Source organism: Amblyomma americanum, chromosome 7 (assembly GCF_052857255.1).
Source record: "Amblyomma americanum isolate KBUSLIRL-KWMA chromosome 7, ASM5285725v1, whole genome shotgun sequence".
Taxonomy (NCBI): Eukaryota; Metazoa; Arthropoda; class Arachnida; order Ixodida; family Ixodidae; genus Amblyomma; species Amblyomma americanum.
In genome coordinates, this window is record NC_135503.1 from 30338722 (window position 1) to 30356319 (window position 17598).

Below are 17598 nucleotides of genomic sequence, written 5' to 3' on the forward strand. Positions count from 1 at the left end.
CTGGACTAAGTCACAAGTTATTAGCGAAACGACTAATGTTATCAATTAAGTTTCAGCTATAAAGTAATTACACTAAACTACAAATTTCCAATTCATCAACACCACAAATTTAAAAATACTGCCTTATGCTTTGCTTGGTTTTGATGACTGTTGGCATTCATACTATGTATTCCCAAGGAAACCATAGCGCTCTGCACAGTCGGCCATACGAAGTGCGCCGCAACACTTCCACTATGACGGGGCACAGTATGTTCCGTCCGAAAGCTGCTATGTAAACAAAGCATCCAAAGCAGTTTACCACAACCATGACAAGGTCTACGCATTCGAAGGAAAGCAATCTTTCGCCATGCCACGGTCAGGAGCACGTCCATCAAAAGCATATCGTCACAAACAACCTGGTTCCCGTCGTAAATAGCCGGAAAGGCCAGAGCAATAAAGCCGCGTACGCACTAACAAAGAGAGAAGGAACAGAGAAACCACTCTTGCTATAACGCGGGGCAGTGGAGAAACTCATCTCACAAGAAAGAGAGAGAGAGAGAAAAAAGCTCCGTGTTCACTCACGCGTTCGACAGGCAGCCCGCCAGTCAGTCGGGCACCGCCGCAAAACGATCCTCCTGCCAAATGGGGCTTCGAACGTCGATGCTCGTCGGAGCAGCAGCGGCGACCACACAACAAGAGCGGCGGCATCCGAGACCAGACAAGAGAACAAGGCGGGGAGGGAGCCCCCACACAGCGACACAATGCGCCCGCACCGCGAGCGAGGATCAAGCGGGAATGGCTAACACCTTGGTAGCCGCGCAGAGCACGTTATGCGGACCGTCACCAGACGCAGCGCACCCACACAAACACGCACGCAGCAGCAGCACACGCTCGACGACAAACACAAGAGAGCGGCGGAACCAGCCAGCCAGCCAGCTAGCCAGCCCAGCCGGCTTTGGCTGTTGCCGAGCGGCCTCAGCGTCGCGGGACGGCGGCCGACGACGCCGACGTGAGCTCGGCGCAACTCACTCGGCAACATTTTCGGACGGCATCCCTCTCTCTCCCCCGGAGCAGCGAGAAGGCGATGGGAAGAGAACACGGGGAGAGGCGAGCAGAGCGACAGCGGGAAGGATTACACGGGCTCAGCTGCGAAGCGGGCGTTACACAAGTCTCTGGACGTATGGTGCTAAGGTGCACACTGAGGACTTCTATTTCAGCACAAATTAGATGCCTTCGTTGACGCTGCAGAAGGCGGATCAGGAATAGTTTGACTACCCGGCGATCCCACTTGAAGCGCCTCATGTGGCGGGTGGGGAATGAAGAGGCACTGAAGTGCGACAGGACACTAAACGAGACGGTGCGCCAGGTCCGCGCACAGGGATGGGCCATCATTTGAGACAAGGGACATCCGATCGGAGTCGAAGGAGGAATAGCCTATATGAGTCATTAGGTAGAGCGAATGTCCGGACCCCGTAGAGTATCTGTCACGGGTCCAATTGGACTTATTTTTGGAAATGTGGCGGAGTGCTTGAAGGTTGCTTCACTTCCGCAACCGGTTGGCCCGGTATTGCACTACCTCCGGGATCGGCCTTGTCTTTAGCGCGTCTTTACTATCCTGTCTTTCTATCCCATCTTTCAACTCTCCTACTATCTGCACGTGGTAGCGACTGTGGCTCGGCTTGAGCCAGTGGGCAGGCCTGTGCACCTTCCTTTTCTTTCTTCCTGGCAACAACAGACGGAAACTTGGACTGGCTGGTGTACACCACCATCTCATGATGATGATGATGACAGAAAAGAAGCGCTGACTAGCAACCGAGTGTTCAATGGCCGTGCAAAGGGTACACGCACACATACACGCAGGGCCAATAAAAGATGCAAGTTTGTATATAGGCTGCTGGCTTGTGTCGCTAACCTGCGTTGTGGTGAGGGCCGGCTGAGGAGGGGGCGTACGTTACAGCGCAGCAGAGTCGCGGCATGAGGTTACGCTTGGCAGGCGCTTGCGTCAACCTTCATTTCAATTGTTACCTGACAGTGCTCTACATGGCGTACAAGCTTCACAGCGTGCACGCGCATGGAATACGACATCCTGTTTGCGACTGCGAATGACTGTCAACCGGTGGATTATGGGTCCACAGACCATCGCTGCCCTCTGGTACATTCCCGATGCTAGCCCATAAGGCTGGGTATAAGCTCCACCTCTCTTCTGCTTTCCATTCTGCCTAAGTGGCTACACAGCCTCCCCCACCCCCCGCTTCGCGGCGTCCCCACCACCACTTTCCTATTACACATGCTCGGTTTTTCCGATCCTTATCGAAAGAAAAACCGCGCCAACGATCGGGAAGTGATTTGTCAACAAAGGGACAGATAATGAGAAATTATCAGAAGGGCCATAAATTCTCAACGGAACCGAAGCGCGAAATGGAAAAGGGGAGGAGGTGCAAATATATTCCTCGTAATATATTTGCTCTGCTGGAAACGGAGATAGACACGTTTTGAGATTACCCCGGAAACGTCATTTTCACGCGTCTTCTACCGCGTTGAAGCAAATGGAGGCGGCAAGGATCTCTACGCCGGCGTCTGCCACCTACGGGAATCTGAATATTCATTTTGAAGGGAGGAGATGCCGGACTGGGCAGAATTCAAGCTGATGTTCAAAGAAAGGCCTAGCATTTTGAGCTCAGTAATGAAAATGCACACGAGGTAAACAGAAGCAAGGCAGAGTCGCAGATATATCGGAACCCTATGCGGCCCACGGTCTACAGGCGACTGGTCAAGCACTCCGCGAATAAAACGTGCGCCTGGCACAACTCAAGAAAGACGCTTGCGGGAGCCGCTTTCCGATCAAGAGAAACTCAAAAGTGCTGCGGTGAAGCCAAGTCAGTTTACGCACATCGAAACACTCTGCACTTTCGAAACACATTTCTTTCCCACTGAAGCTGAAAAACAGTCGTCCCCAATGGTATCAGTAAGAAAGAGCGGTTCCATATTTACCTCACGAAAGTACAGGCAAAGGGCGACTGCTTAATTCAAGGCGTTAATTGTGAGGATGGTTACGATCGTCGATGATCTGATTTCAATCGCAAAAATACACCTTGTCCAAAGAGTGTCATGGCTACCGTGTTCCGTTTGCCCGACCCCGACCCACTCATCCAAGCATTTCATCCCCGAAAAGCCCAGCATCAGACCAGGAGAAAGGTATACGTCAGTTAGTTGCGTCAGTTTTAGTTACAGCAATGCTCCTCAAGTGTACACCACCTTCGCTCGTAACAAGTGAAGTGCTAAAACGGGACCAACTTCCATCTACTTTCCAAGCGCACCGAACATAAGGCCACAACAAAACGGAAGCGCTCCGAAGATTAGGGATCCCGGGAGCGCCGACCCATTCTACCATATCCGCAACGATGCCAGTTCTCGGACAGTGGCCCCCAAGGGGGTGAACTCTGCTGCCGCGAAGAAAGCGGGCCACATCGGCTCCACGCGCAGGGCCCGGCCGGAAGGAAGGATCCAGAGCAGCCGTAAACGCGCTCGGGCAAAGCAAGAAGAGAACGCAGGCCTCGCAGGAAGGCGCCGAACAAAGACAGCAAAGCAAACCAGAGAGAGGGAGAGAGTGTGTCGGGAAAGAGCCGTATCGAAAGATCACAACCTGAACTCTTGGGAACAACGCTCGGCCACAGGTCGCTCGCTCTCTGCACGCGTCGACCCTTTCCCGCGGTCGCCGCCGACGGATCCCCGAGCAATATATCGCTCTTCCCTTTCTCTCTCTCCCTCTCCCGTCTTTAAACACGCGAGCTCAACCACGGGACGGGAGAAAGAAAAACAACAAAGTGACGCAAGATTAATACCGTGCAGTGCTGCGCAAACTAGAGCTCCCAACAACCTACTATAAAGAGGTGGCCCGCACAAAAAGCGCGTCCAAAGCGTCTATTACCGGCGTGCGCGGAGAGCAGCTGAAAAGTAGACGACGGCCCATAAGCGTCGCTCGAGATACAGAGCTACCTTGTCGAGTGTGTTAAGCGGCAGATATGTGCAGCGTGGCAGAAGCCCAACTTCATTCCCTATCACGCGCGATACGCAGTTCCTGAGGCTGATAGCATACGGAACGTTGCACGGTTTTAGGCAGAGCGACGGAGCGCACGGCAGAGAGAAGGGAGGCTCAGCTAGGGCAGACCGACAAGTGCATCGCGAGTGAGCGACCCCGAGGTGCTCTTCCTCATTTGAACAACACTCGAGGGGCGGGTAGTGGGACGACCCGGGGACGGTGGGCGATTTTCCCCGCGCCAGATGACGGCTGCGGCCAGAGAGAGGCCTGGCGCGGCCGGCGAACTGATGGACCGCACCGGCGGCATCGTTCGTTGTGCAACGGCCGAAATGACCGGCACGTGAACGCGCTCGCTCTCCACGCGACGGACCCGCAACGATACGCCCGCGATACTCGTCCATGATGACGTGGCAAAGAAACGCCGAAAGCGCGCACGCGCCCTTTCGTGCGTACGTGCGCGCGAACTCGTTGACTGCAGTGGGAAGACAAAGGTGACGCTCGAGTCGCGAATCGCGCGACGTCCACTGCCGCGAGCAATCTGGCGTATGTATTTCCGGGCGTCCGCTAAAAGCAGTGATCACAGCACATTAGGAATGAAGGCAGCTGCATGCTCTCCCCCTCGGGGGAGAGAAGTAGTGAACGTGCCGCTTCCTGTGGACAGTGCCTGAGCCGCACGTCTCGACAATGATCCGATACCCACTTCAGTGAAAACCACACGAAGCTTTACTGAAGGAGGAACGGCGGCAGGAGGCGCTCGGTTCACACTATCCTTACGACAAGTAAGAACAAACAAGAAAAAAAACTGGGGGGGGGGGGGGGGGGAGGCTTCTTATCCACATTCTTAAAGAAAATGCGACAGAATTTATGTTGCGTGCTATGATGTCGACAATGAGTCTCTGAGGTTCTTGCGATTTTCCCGCTAAAACTCCAGTTGGAACCGGTTCCGACTTTGCCCTTATATGTTATGCATGCGTTCATACCCTTCAAGAATGTTCAAGTACCTTCTATTGGAATAAAATATGGGATTATACAAGTCCGACCCACTAATCTACAGTAATCCATTTTCTGCGGTGGGCCTACTCGTAAAATTTTGGCGATCCTCTGAAACTTTGGGGGGGGGGGCAACTTCCAAATTCGGGGCTCCTCAGATTTCCAAAATACAAGAATTTGTCGCTGCGCGAACAAGACGGGCACAACTACAGAGAAGGTACGAGAACGAGAATTTCATGTATTATGTATCAATACCAACTGGCCCAAACTTCAGTGCTTTTGCACAAATTTCCCAATTTGGCGGCGCCCAATGACGTCCACTGGTGGTATACTTATGACGTCCGCACCCTCTCAATCACATTCATAGATAGCGGAGAGTTCTCATACCACAACAGGTACAGTGTTCCAGCGGTTAAGCAATGCGCCAATGCCCCGGCAGGTGGCTGCTACAAACACAGCCACCGGTGGGGCTTGTGAGAGACCCCGGTTGCTCTTCCGGAGTCCCCGTAAGACTCATGCGCAGCACTACGGTAGGCAGGTACGTGGCATCTGCACTGAATTTGGCAACGGTGGCTCATGCGCAGCGACACGGTGGGCAGGTACGTGGCATCTGCACTGAATTTGGCAACGGTGGCTCATGCGCAGCGACACGGTGGGCAGGTACGTGGCATCTGCACTGAATTTGGCAACGGTGGCTCATGCGCAGCGACACGGTGGGCAGGTACGTGGCATCTGCACTGAATTTGGCAACGGTGGCTCATGCGCAGCGCCACTGTGGGCAGGTACGTGGCATCTGCACTGAATTTGGCAACGGTGGCTCATGCGCAGCGACACGGTGGGCAGGTACGTGGCATCTGCACTGAATTTGGCAACGGTGGCTCATGCGCAGCGCCACTGTGGGCAGATACGTGGCATTTGCACTGAATTTGGCAACGGTGGCTCATGCGCAGCGACACGGTGGGCAGGTACGTGGCATCTGCACTGAATTTGGCAACGGTGGCTCATGCGCAGCGACACGGTGGGCAGGTACGTGGCATCTGCACTGAATTTGGCAACGGTGGCTCATGCGCAGCGACACGGTGGGCAGGTACGTGGCATCTGCACTGAATTTGGCAACGGTGGCTCATGCGCAGCGCCACTGTGGGCAGATACGTGGCATTTGCACTGAATTTGGCAACGGTGGCTCATGCGCAGCGACAGGGTGGGCAGGTACGTGGCATCTGCACTGAATTTGGCAACGCTGGCTCATGCGCAGCGCCACGGTGGGCAGGTACGTGGAATCTGCACTGAATTTGGCAACGGTGGCTCATGCGCAGCGTAACGGTGGGCAGGTACGTGGCATCTGCACTGAATTTGGCAACGGTGGCTCATGCGCAGCGTAACGGTGGGCAGGTACGTGGCATCTGCACTGAATTTGGCAACGGTGGCTCATGCGCAGCGCCACTGTGGGCAGATACGTGGCATTTGCACTGAATTTGGCAACGGTGGCTCATGCGCAGCGACAGGGTGGGCAGGTACGTGGCATCTGCACTGAATTTGGCAACGCTGGCTCATGCGCAGCGCCACGGTGGGCAGGTACGTGGCATCTGCACTGAATTTGGCAACGGTGGCTCATGCGCAGCGTAAGCGTAACGGTGGGCAGGTACGTGGCATCTGCACTGAATTTGGCAACGGTGGCTCATGCGCAGCGCCACTGTGGGCAGATACGTGGCATTTGCACTGAATTTGGCAACGGTGGCTCATGCGCAGCGACAGGGTGGGCAGGTACGTGGCATCTGCACTGAATTTGGCAACGCTGGCTCATGCGCAGCGCCACGGTGGGCAGGTACGTGGCATCTGCACTGAATTTGGCAACGGTGGCTCATGCGCAGCGTAACGGTAAGCAGCTACGTGGCATCTGCACTGAATTTGGCAACGGTGGCTCATGCGCAGCGCCACTGTGGGCAGATACGTGGCATTTGCACTGAATTTGGCAACGGTGGCTCATGCGCAGCGACAGGGTGGGCAGGTACGTGGCATCTGCACTGAATTTGGCAACGCTGGCTCATGCGCAGCGCCACGGTGGGCAGGTACGTGGCATCTGCACCGAATTTGGCAACGGTGGCTCATGCGCAGCGTAACGGTGGGCAGGTACGTGGCATCTGCACTGAATTTGGCAACGGTGGCTCATGCGCAGCGCCACTGTGGGCAGATACGTGGCATTTGCACTGAATTTGGCAACGGTGGCTCATGCGCAGCGACAGGGTGGGCAGGTACGTGGCATCTGCACTGAATTTGGCAACGCTGGCTCATGCGCAGCGCCACGGTGGGCAGGTACGTGGCATCTGCACTGAATTTGGCAACGGTGGCTCATGCGCAGCGACACGGTGGGCAGGTACGTGGCATCTGCACTGAATTTGGCAACGGTGGCTCATGCGCAGCGCCACTGTGGGCAGATACGTGGCATTTGCACTGAATTTGGCAACGGTGGCTCATGCGCAGCGACAGGGTGGGCAGGTACGTGGCATCTGCACTGAATTTGGCAACGCTGGCTCATGTGCAGCGCCACGGTGGGCAGGTACGTGGCATCTGCACTGAATTTGGCAACGGTGGCTCATGCGCAGCATAACGGTGGGCAGGTACGTGGCATCTGCACTGAATTTGGCAACGGTGGCTCATGCGCAGCGTCACGGTGGGCAGGTACGTGGCATCTGCACTGAATTTGGCAACGGTGGCTCATGCGCAGCGTAACGGTGGGCAGGTACGTGGCATGTGCACTGGATTTGGCAACGGTGGCTCATGCGCAGCGCCACGGTGGGCAGGTACGTGGCATCTGCACTGAATTTGGCAACGGTGGCTCATGCGCAGCGTAACGGTGGGCAGGTACGTGGCATGTGCACTGGATTTGGCAACGGTGGCTCATGCGCAGCGTAACGGTGGGCAGGTACGTGGCATCTGCACTGAATTTGGCAACGGTGGCTCATGCGCAGCGCCACGGTGGCCAGGTACGTGGCATCTGCACTGAATTTGGCAACGGTGGCTCATGCGCAGCGTCACGGTGGGCAGGTACGTGGCATCTGCACTGAATTTGGCAACGGTGGCTCATGCGCAGCGTAACGGTGGGCAGGTACGTGGCATCTGCACTGAATTTGGCAACGGTGGCTCATGCGCAGCGTCACGGTGGGCAGGTACGTGGCATTTGCACTGAATTTGGCAACGGTGGCTCATGCGCAGCGACAGGGTGGGCAGGTACGTGGCATCTGCACTGAATTTGGCAACGCTGGCTCATGCGCAGCGCCACGGTGGGCAGGTACGTGGCATCTGCACTGAATTTGGCAACGGTGGCTCATGCGCAGCGTAACGGTGGGCAGGTACGTGGCATCTGCACTGAATTTGGCAACGGTGGCTCATGCGCAGCGTCACGGTGGGCAGGTACGTGGCATCTGCACTGAATTTGGCAACGGTGGCTCATGCGCAGCGTCACGGTGGGCAGGTACGTGGCATCTGCACTGAATTTGGCAACGGTGGCTCATGCGCAGCGTAACGGTGGGCAGGTACGTGGCATGTGCACTGGATTTGGCAACGGTGGCTCATGCGCAGCGACCCGGTGGGCAGGTACGTGGCATCTGCACTGAATTTGGCAACGGTGGCTCATGCGCAGCGCCACGGTGGGTAGGTACGTGGCATCTGCACTGAATTTGGCAACGGTGGTTCATGCGCAGCGTCACGGTGGGCAGGTACGTGGCATCTGCACTGAATTTGGCAACGGTGGCTCATGCGCAGCGACACGGTGGGCAGGTACGTGGCATCTGCACTGAATTTGGCAACGGTGGCTCATGCGCAGCGTCACGGTGGGCAGGTACGTGGCATCTGCACTGAATTTGGCAACGGTGGCTCATGCGCAGCGTAACGGTGGGCAGGTACGTGGCATCTGCACTGAATTTGGCAACGGTGGCTCATGCGCAGCGACACGGTGGGCAGGTACGTGGCATCTGCACTGAATTTGGCAACGGTGGCTCATGCGCAGCGACACGGTGGGCAGGTACGTGGCATCTGCACTGAATTTGGCAACGGTGGCTCATGTGCAGCGCCACGGTGGGCAGATACGTGGCATCTGCACTGAATTTGGCAACGGTGGCTCATGCGCAGCGCCACGGTGGCCAGGTACGTGGCATCTGCACTGAATTTGACAACGGTGGCTCATGCGCAGCGACACGGTGGGCAGGTACGTTGCATCTGCACTGAATTTGACAACGGTGGCTCATGCGCAGCGACACGGTGGGCAGGTAAGTGGCATCTGCACTGAATTTGGCAACGGTGGCTCATGCGCAGCGACACGGTGGGCAGGTACGTGGCATGTGCACTGAATTTGGCAACGGTGGCAACAAAAGCATGCGTCGAAGAGAATGAGAATGTCCGAGCTCCGTGAGTTGCAAAGCACGCGTTTACATTCCGACAGTACGTGGCGCGCACGACCTTAATCGGACCACTGCCGCAAAGTAAAAGCGGGGCCATTAACGCCAGAATCGACCATTTCGTTCGATAATGAAGTCTTCCCTCCCGTGCCGTTTCTTTATTTTATGTATGTTTATTATTACATTTTGTTTTGCCCTGAAAGCGCATACACGACCGTGCACGCACATCTGCAATCAATGCCCAAAATCATGCACGCGCGCCCACTTAACGCCGCTCACAATCGCCGTCAAAGTCAGAGCAGTCAGGGCCGCTGCTCGCTGGCTCTACGCACGCGTGCCACAAACTATCCGACCTCACAGATACGCCGCCACGGCTACTGCTGCTAACACCACAACCATCTGTGCTCGCCTTATCGGGAGTGTTGGTGGGGTCCCCAGTTCGCGTGTACAACGATCTGCAGACGAGATACAAAGAAGACGGACAACGGCGCTACTGTTCACGCTCACTCACGATGAAACACGAGACCTCCTCCGCACGTCGCCTGCTCCTTTGCACTGGCTAATTTCATGCAGCACCGCATTAGGTAACAACGTTCCAAGGCGCGCCGACACCTCCGCGAGACAAAGTAGTACGACCAACTCGCCTGCCTTTCAAGGACGAATTAACCTGGCCCCATAAAAACAGCGGCGAACATCAAATGGAACGAGCTAAAGTTCAAGAAAATTAACGACTCGACAAAAGAAGCAAAGAAAGAAAGAAAGCCTGAGGAATTTGCCGAGTGCCACGCTGTGGCTGACCTATGTCCGAGCAGGACGGCGTCACAATGCGGCTCCCGTAGCGCTGCATGGAACTGTCGACTCGAGAAAGCGCGTTGAGGGTGCACCAGAAAGCGCGCGGCGCGGCGCCCCGACGCCCGCCCAGACCTGATGTATCGACGACGCGAGGCCTTTAAAAACGGAGCGCGTGAACTGCGGGACCTTGGCGGTCGCCGAAGCCGAGGGAGTAAAACACGCCCTGCCGCAGAAAGAACGCCGGCCGGCCGATCTCGGTCTCTCCACTGTCTCTGTGCACTACCGCGTTTACGCGAATTTAACGGCACCGTGAAGTGACGCAACGACCGAGAAGGCGAGACGGCAAGCGGGAGCCTGGGACCTGCCGATGTCAGAACAAATCCGCATATAAGCCTGCATGCAAAGAAGAAAACATAGCCAGAAAAGCAAGTTCTTGGGCTAGTCGAATGATACAAGCGACAAGAAATGTCGCAAATGTCACAAGCGCGCAGTCAAACCAAATGCGACAGACAAAAAAGAAAAAAAAAACAATAAAACAGACATCTTTCGGATCCCGATAGTCACTACGTCGAGTGTACGCAGCTTCAACGTCCTGAGAGCGTTCTACCGTGTCGCTGTCATTGGACCTGAATAACGATAATTAAAGAAAGAGCTCCCGCATTTCTTCCCCATTTCAAGATTCAACACGACAAACTGTACTGAATTGATTTTCGTCCATTTCTCGAATTCGGCGTAAGATACCAAAGCGCATTGAGTTTCTTCGATGCCTTGTATCTTCGAAGCATGGCGACTGAAAAGAAATGCGCGTTTAGAATACCGAGTTTGCGAGTGGTAGGAAGCTCATTTACGGGCCGAGTTTTAGCCAACCGCCGAGAGTGCGAAAGCAATGGGCGCGCAGTACACCCCGAGAGAACGTGCCCTTATGCCGAGCAAATTAAAAACGACCATCACAAGACCTTGGAGGCGAAATCCCGGTGCAAGGTGCGAGAGGGTACCAGGGATAACCGATATGGATGCAAAAATGCGGCGCGCAGGAGGGGGCCAGGGGCACGGGGGCTTTCATCAAAACGCTAATGAGCCGTTAACGCCGAGGTCACCGACGGAATCTCTGGCGTCCCTTGACAGACAGCGGAAAGAATTAGGTTGGGAAAAAGAATCGAGGGCACGCGGTTCGCCGCGCTACCGTAAGATGACGCTACTGGCCGCGTGAGGGCACCACGTCGTGTTTCTGGCAAGCTGTAGATTGAGCACGCAACCAGAAATGCTGTCTAATCGATACTAGACCGTGAGGCTCGAGAAGGGCACGGGGTCTACCGGCCACGGTGGGGCCAAGGACGGCTAGAATTAGTGTGCATTTTATATATTTCTTCTTTTCTTCTTCTTCTTTATTGGGGTTTAACGTCCCAAAGCGACTCAGGCTACGAGGGACGCCGTAGTGAAGGGCTCCGGGAATTTCGACCACCTGGGGTTCTTTAACGTGCACTGACATCGCACAGTACACGGGCCTCTAGAATTTCGCCTTCATAGAAATTCCGCCGCCGCGGCCGGGATCGAACCCGCGTCTTTTGGGTCAGCAGCCGAGCGCCGTAACTACTGAGCCACCGCGGCGGGTACATGACTACGCAGTATGTCTTCAAAGTAGTGAGTGGTTGCTTTTTGTTAAAATAATAATAAAAAGGAAGAATAAGACTTTTGCTAGCTCCGGCATCTGCCATCGATACTGAACCACCCAGCTCAGGTGCTCACAGGATCCTGATTCAGCCTATGACGTCGGCCGGTTCTCTTGAAACTGCTGGCGCGACAATGCAAGAGTGGCGTGGCAATTCAGGAAGGAGGCTATCCCTTTTCATCTGCCACTCCCTGCATTGTCATGCTAGCAGGCCGGCAGAATCGGACGACGTCATAGGCTGAAAGGGGCTCATGCGACAGGGAAAATCCACCGTTTTCTCGACTATAGTAACGGACTACAGTAGCGTATACGCCGTGACCTTCAGTCCCTGACCCTGATTTCCCTGAGAACGCATCCAGGGCGTGATGGGGAGCCCAACTTTTCGGCCAACGCATCATCCACCATACGACGAGAGACATCCGACATTCGACGGGCCTGAAAGAAGTACCCTGCGGCCACTCTTAAAGGAAGAAGGGATAAAGGAAGCAAGAAAAAGGACGGGAATGAATACTGGAGTAAGGCATGGCGAACACCCGGCAGCAGGTCGATGTGGCGCCAACGCGACGGACACAAGAAGGAAGCCGCAGAGGCGCTACCGTTGCCTGTATACGTCCCTCTCCTTTGCACTGCACGCATCAATCTGCCAAGGAATGACGACCACCTTGCCCAACAAAAGTTTTGTTAAGCACACTCGCAGCCGCGGTCGCGCAATGTCCGACTATACGCGCGCGCCAGCTCTAAGAAGATAAAATTCTTCGCCGCCGCCGCCGGCCGATACTTATCGGAGGCAGCAAACAAAGCACGGGCGAGAAGCTTGATGGCGCCCATCGCCGAAGAGCCCGCTTTCACAGCGATCAAAGGCAGCGGCGGGAGTCGGAGCGTTCTTTTGTTTAGACAACCTTCCTCGCCGAGAGAAAAGTGGCCCGTTTACAGAGAATTGCGGGACTCCCCTGTGTAAATAAATACGTACGCTGCCCGCGCCGTAAGAACACACACGCATTAAGAAGTTTCTGCTCAACTGCGGGGCCCCCAGACAACGCGTGACGCGCAAAGCCCCTTCGAAATGGGTCGGCAACGGTCGAGGACGAGACTCGGCGCTGGGTGCACTCGGCGTCAGCTCCTGGCTCTCCTCGTCTCTGTGATCTTTCCTCCTTGTGGAAGAATAAAGCTGCGCAGACTCATGCGGCGTTTTGCAACCTTGCGTTATCCGACGCTCTTAACGTCCTTCCTTCGCTATACCAGGGCCTCAGCTCCGCGCACAAGGAGAGGGGCGGCACTGTAAGAGTTCTTCCGCCATGTTTTCTCTCAGTGAGCATGGCGTTTGACCTTTAAACAAGGCTGCTAGTAAGAGGAACAATCTAAGCAAGTACGTGGCGATAGCTGTGGCAACCTTTGCATCACCGCATCGAATCAGCAACATTGTCATAACTTACGCGGTATTTCGCAATGCGCGTTAGCGCGACAGTTCGGGCTTATTGGTTCTCGCTTCGTTTTCTTTCCCGGCGCGAAAGCCTGCGAATCTTCTCATTAGCAACAAGGGTCACAATTAGCAACACGATATAAATCTACACGAGCGAAGTAATCTGCACATCCGCAAAAATTAAGCAAGCACATAAGAGCGCAAGGGGAAATGCCGGAAGAGGAGGCGAGATTCAAAGCTAACAACTGCACCTGCCTGGAACCAAGAGGAGAGGAGTTTGTGGGAGAAAAATGCGGCAGCTGAGTTAACCCGTCAGTAAAAATAAAATAAGTGCTGCTGGCAGGGACTTAGGGCCCAGTGCTTTTAATGGAGCAGTGTTGTTTGAACCACGCGTCCACGGCTGCCTGATTGCCATGAACTAACTACACTAGCGCGTAAAACAACATATACGAGGTAACTTGCACGCCTCCAAGAAAAAGGTGGTCCCGGTCGAAATTCGTACATCTAATGTACCCTGTAACAACAACAACAACAATGCTTACATGACTAGCACCAGCGTTCTGTGCCCTTGATGTCTGCTATTGCGTTTACTGTCTGGAATAACTTTCTCATTCCGTCTTCATTAAGTTGTCACGTCTCTATACCGCCCCTTCCTTTAACCACCATGGAACACCTAAACCACTATCACGAAAACCTCCCCCACCCCCCACCACCAAACAAGCTCAGAAACCGCGTTCCTCAAACCGTAGGTTGGGCTTCTCCGCTCATCCGCAACGCATTGCGAAGAAGCGGCCCGTCATCCCGTTCGCGGGAAGAAAAAAAAGGAAACGCGAAGCGCAAAGTGGCGCCCTCGAAGTGAGCAGCAATCTATCGTCGCAGCTGTCTGCACCCGGAACAAGTGCAGGAGCACCGCTGCCGCTCTGGCCGGGCAAACGCCGAGCGCGGGCCTACGTACCATCGAGCCCAACTTCGTTTCTCCGCCGATCTCGTTTCCCCGAGACCCATTCAGCAGCCCATCCCGGACGGGACACAAATCGATCGGCAGCGCGCCGTCGTCGTTCAACACCTGCACACTGCTTACAGAACGATTCCACGCTTTGTGCGCCTCTCCATGCGCGGACAAAGAAAAAAAAATCCTACACCGGCTGTCGTTAAACCAACCCGGGTTGACAGTGCAGACCCTATGCGAAACGCTATTCCGATTCGTGGGCATTTTCCCAACGGCGCTGTAATGAGAGGTGCACACCTAGTGAAAATCAGAGTGATTCGCTGGCATATCAACACCTTTAAATGTCACTCTGAAAGCAGGGGCAGTGCGCCCAAGGCGTCATGTATAGGGTATGCGACGCTAGCAATCTCCCCTTTAGCTTTTGCGCTGTTTTTCTCGCTCAAGGATCTCACTACCAGGATAAAAAAACAAAGTTCTGGCGACAGTTAAGTCACTGAGCGTGACCAACGTGATTAGGTGTGACATCTAACTGAAAAATGGCAATAACAAAGAATACTGTACAAAGAGGTCAAAGTTCAGGTTCCAAGCAAGCTCTCGACCCAAGCCCAATGCGAATTCTCACACACACGATGAATTGCTAGTAAGGTTCTTTTGTTTTCTAGATGGCCGAGCGCAAAGCAAATGAAAGAAAAATTGGAGCGGACACTTAAGCTCCGCCTTATGGGTATGACGCGGAAGCGTTAATGGGTTAATGCCCATTAACGCCTATGCTATTGCGCCTATGCTGCAGTCATGATATGGGGCAGTCGCCTCGTCAAGCTGTTGGTAGCAGTAGATTTATACCATGTACAAAGAAAAATAAAGATTGATTTGATTTCATATGCGTAATTCGTCACTCTCGACTTTACATTCATAGATTACTGGGAGTTCCCAAACCACTCCAGGCTGGCGCAGTGGTGTAGGGGTAAAGAGATGCGCCCCTGCCCTTCGATGGCAGGTGCTGCCAATGGCGGGGCTCGAGCGACCGAGGTTGCTCTTGGCGAGCAACCTCTCGCGACCAGTCATCATATTAACTGCCAACTGCCACGGTGGTCAGTTTTCTCACAATCCGGTGGGCAGGTTGCGATGACGCCACAAGGTCACGTGACCCAGGTGGCCCACCTAGTTGCTTCTCCGAGGATTTTTCGCTCACGACGACGACGCCGGATTTCCTGCAGAACAGGAGCCCTAACACTGTCGCGTTAATAGTTTGCGCCGGTGAACTTGCGTAATAATAATTATAATAATTGGTTTGGGGGAAATGAAATGGCGCAGTATCTGTCTCATATGTCGTTGGACACCTGAACCGCGCCGTAAGGGAAGCGATAAAGGAGGGAGTGAAAGAAGAAAGGAAGAAGAGGTGCCGTAGTGGAGGGCTCCGGAATAATTTCGACCACCTGTGGCTCTTTAACGTGGGGCGCCTTAGCGTTTTTCCTCCATAAAAACGCAGCCGCCGCGGTCGGGTTCGAACCCGGGAACTCCGGATCAGTAGCCGAGCGCCCTAACCACTGAGCCACCGCGGCGGGTTTCAAAACTCAGTTCGGTTTCGGTTTCGTGGTTTTTGCAGATTTAGAATACTTCAACTCAGTATTTTGAAAAGCGGTTGTTTGTGCCGGATAGAGGTGACTCCAACGAATGCCAAGAGATTATCAACTCAAAATTTTCAGAAAACCTCCGGAGTTGCCCTCCAGGCGAGCTTCCTGAGGTGCGCTGTGTTGGCTGAGTGAACTAGTACGCCAACGAAATCGGGTGGTTAATAATAATAATAATTGGTTTTTGGAGGGAAAGGAAATGGCGCAGTATCTGTCTCATATATCGTTGGACACCTGAACCGCGCCGTAAGGGAAGGAATAAGAGAGGGAGTGAAAGAAGAAAGGAAGAATTAGGTGCCGTAGTGGAGGGCTCCGGAATAATTTCGACCACCTGGGGATCTTTAACGTGCACTGACATCGCACAGCACACGGGCGCCTTAGCGTTTTTCCTCCATAAAAACGCAGCCGCCGCGGTCGGGTTCGAACCCTGAGCAACCGCGGCGGGGAATCGGGTGGTTTCGAACTGGGATTTGGGACAGTGACTAGACGAGGGCGGTTTTAATGTATGGGATGTCCGAGAGTGTGCGACTGCTGTTAGGCATTCCTCTCAGTGCTTGCAGCGCGAGTGACCGGGGCTGAGCTGGTTGCATATTCGAAATGAGGTTCAGTTTCCTCCAACTGCCACCAACGGCTGTCGAAGGCGTGGCTAGAAAGCGCGAGCCGAGGCAACGTTCCAAAGGCAGGGGCTCAAAATACCAGTGCGGACAAACCTTGTGTGAGACAACGACAAAAAAAAGTAAATAAAAAAACTCGCAGGGCGATTTCGATAAGCGTTAACGCGTTATTGCAGGGCAGCTCTTGCAGGCGATTTCCGCGAGTGAATTAAGTTATGCTAATTGAAGTAGTAGAGACATTTCGTTCAGGCATTGTAATAATATTTTCTCGTTCAATTCTTATTATTCAGATTTTGAAGTTTTGAAGCACGTCTTCTTCTTGAGAAAGGTTCTTCAAAGCGACAAAGTCCACCTTGTGGACTCTAAGATAAACCCTTACGCGTTCCAATTCTGTCATAATGTTGCAAGAGTTTCTTTTGCAAAACATAACAAGTACCCCGAGCGACCTGCGCTCTGAGCCCCAAGGAAGATGAAGCGCCATGGGCGCGTGAGCAGCTTTCGAGTCAGTCACGTGATTCAGTTACAACCCCGCCAACAACGACGCCCAACCGGCAAATCGAGCCATTACCAGCTGTGCCGTAAAATATACGGGGTGTAACAGTACGCTAGCGACGAACAGCGGCGCTTTGCGCACTGCACGTAGGAGACAGCCTCACAAAGAAAACGTCAAGCGAGCACAATCGATGAGCGTGGATTCCGGCCACTTGAGCTTGTTTCTCGGGCACTTAACTATACATGTATGCAATCTAGCCAGAAGCGTGGCCCACGAAGGAGTTCGTGCGTGTGAGTGCGTCTGTCCGCGCATACATGTATGCATGCAATCAGCGTCAGCACGCCCAGCACTCCCAAAGGTAAACTCACAAAAAGTGCCCCTCACAAGCTCCAGACACAGGAGCACACTAGCGGGAGAAACTCAAACAGGAGTGCAACAAAACCTGCGGCACAGGATGATCAGCTGCTTTAGCCTCACGCTAAGACGAGGCCGACAAGACATGGTAACCACTGCACTGAAAGAACTGGTATATACAAAAAAAAAAAGCGGCCACTACAGTTCCGAAAGAAAAGAATTGCCGGGGGCACTTGTGCCAGTAATGCGAAAAAACTGCAATTCTGTTCAAATT

The 17598-nt window shown here is 54.1% G+C and overlaps 1 protein-coding gene across 5 annotated transcripts in view; it reads right to left on the reverse strand.

Moving 5' to 3' along the window:
• Positions 1 to 17598, reverse strand: part of LOC144098769 (uncharacterized) — a 413922-nt gene that overhangs the window by 176591 nt on the left and 219733 nt on the right. Inside the window, exon 1 of one of the 5 annotated variants that reach the window (XM_077631637.1) lies at positions 562 to 982. The exons of the other annotated variants lie outside the window; for them this stretch is intronic. The gene's annotated coding sequence lies outside the window, so the exon portion shown is untranslated. Of the gene's footprint in view, positions 1 to 561; positions 983 to 17598 lie in introns of those variants that run through there. 5 annotated transcript variants of the gene reach the window in all.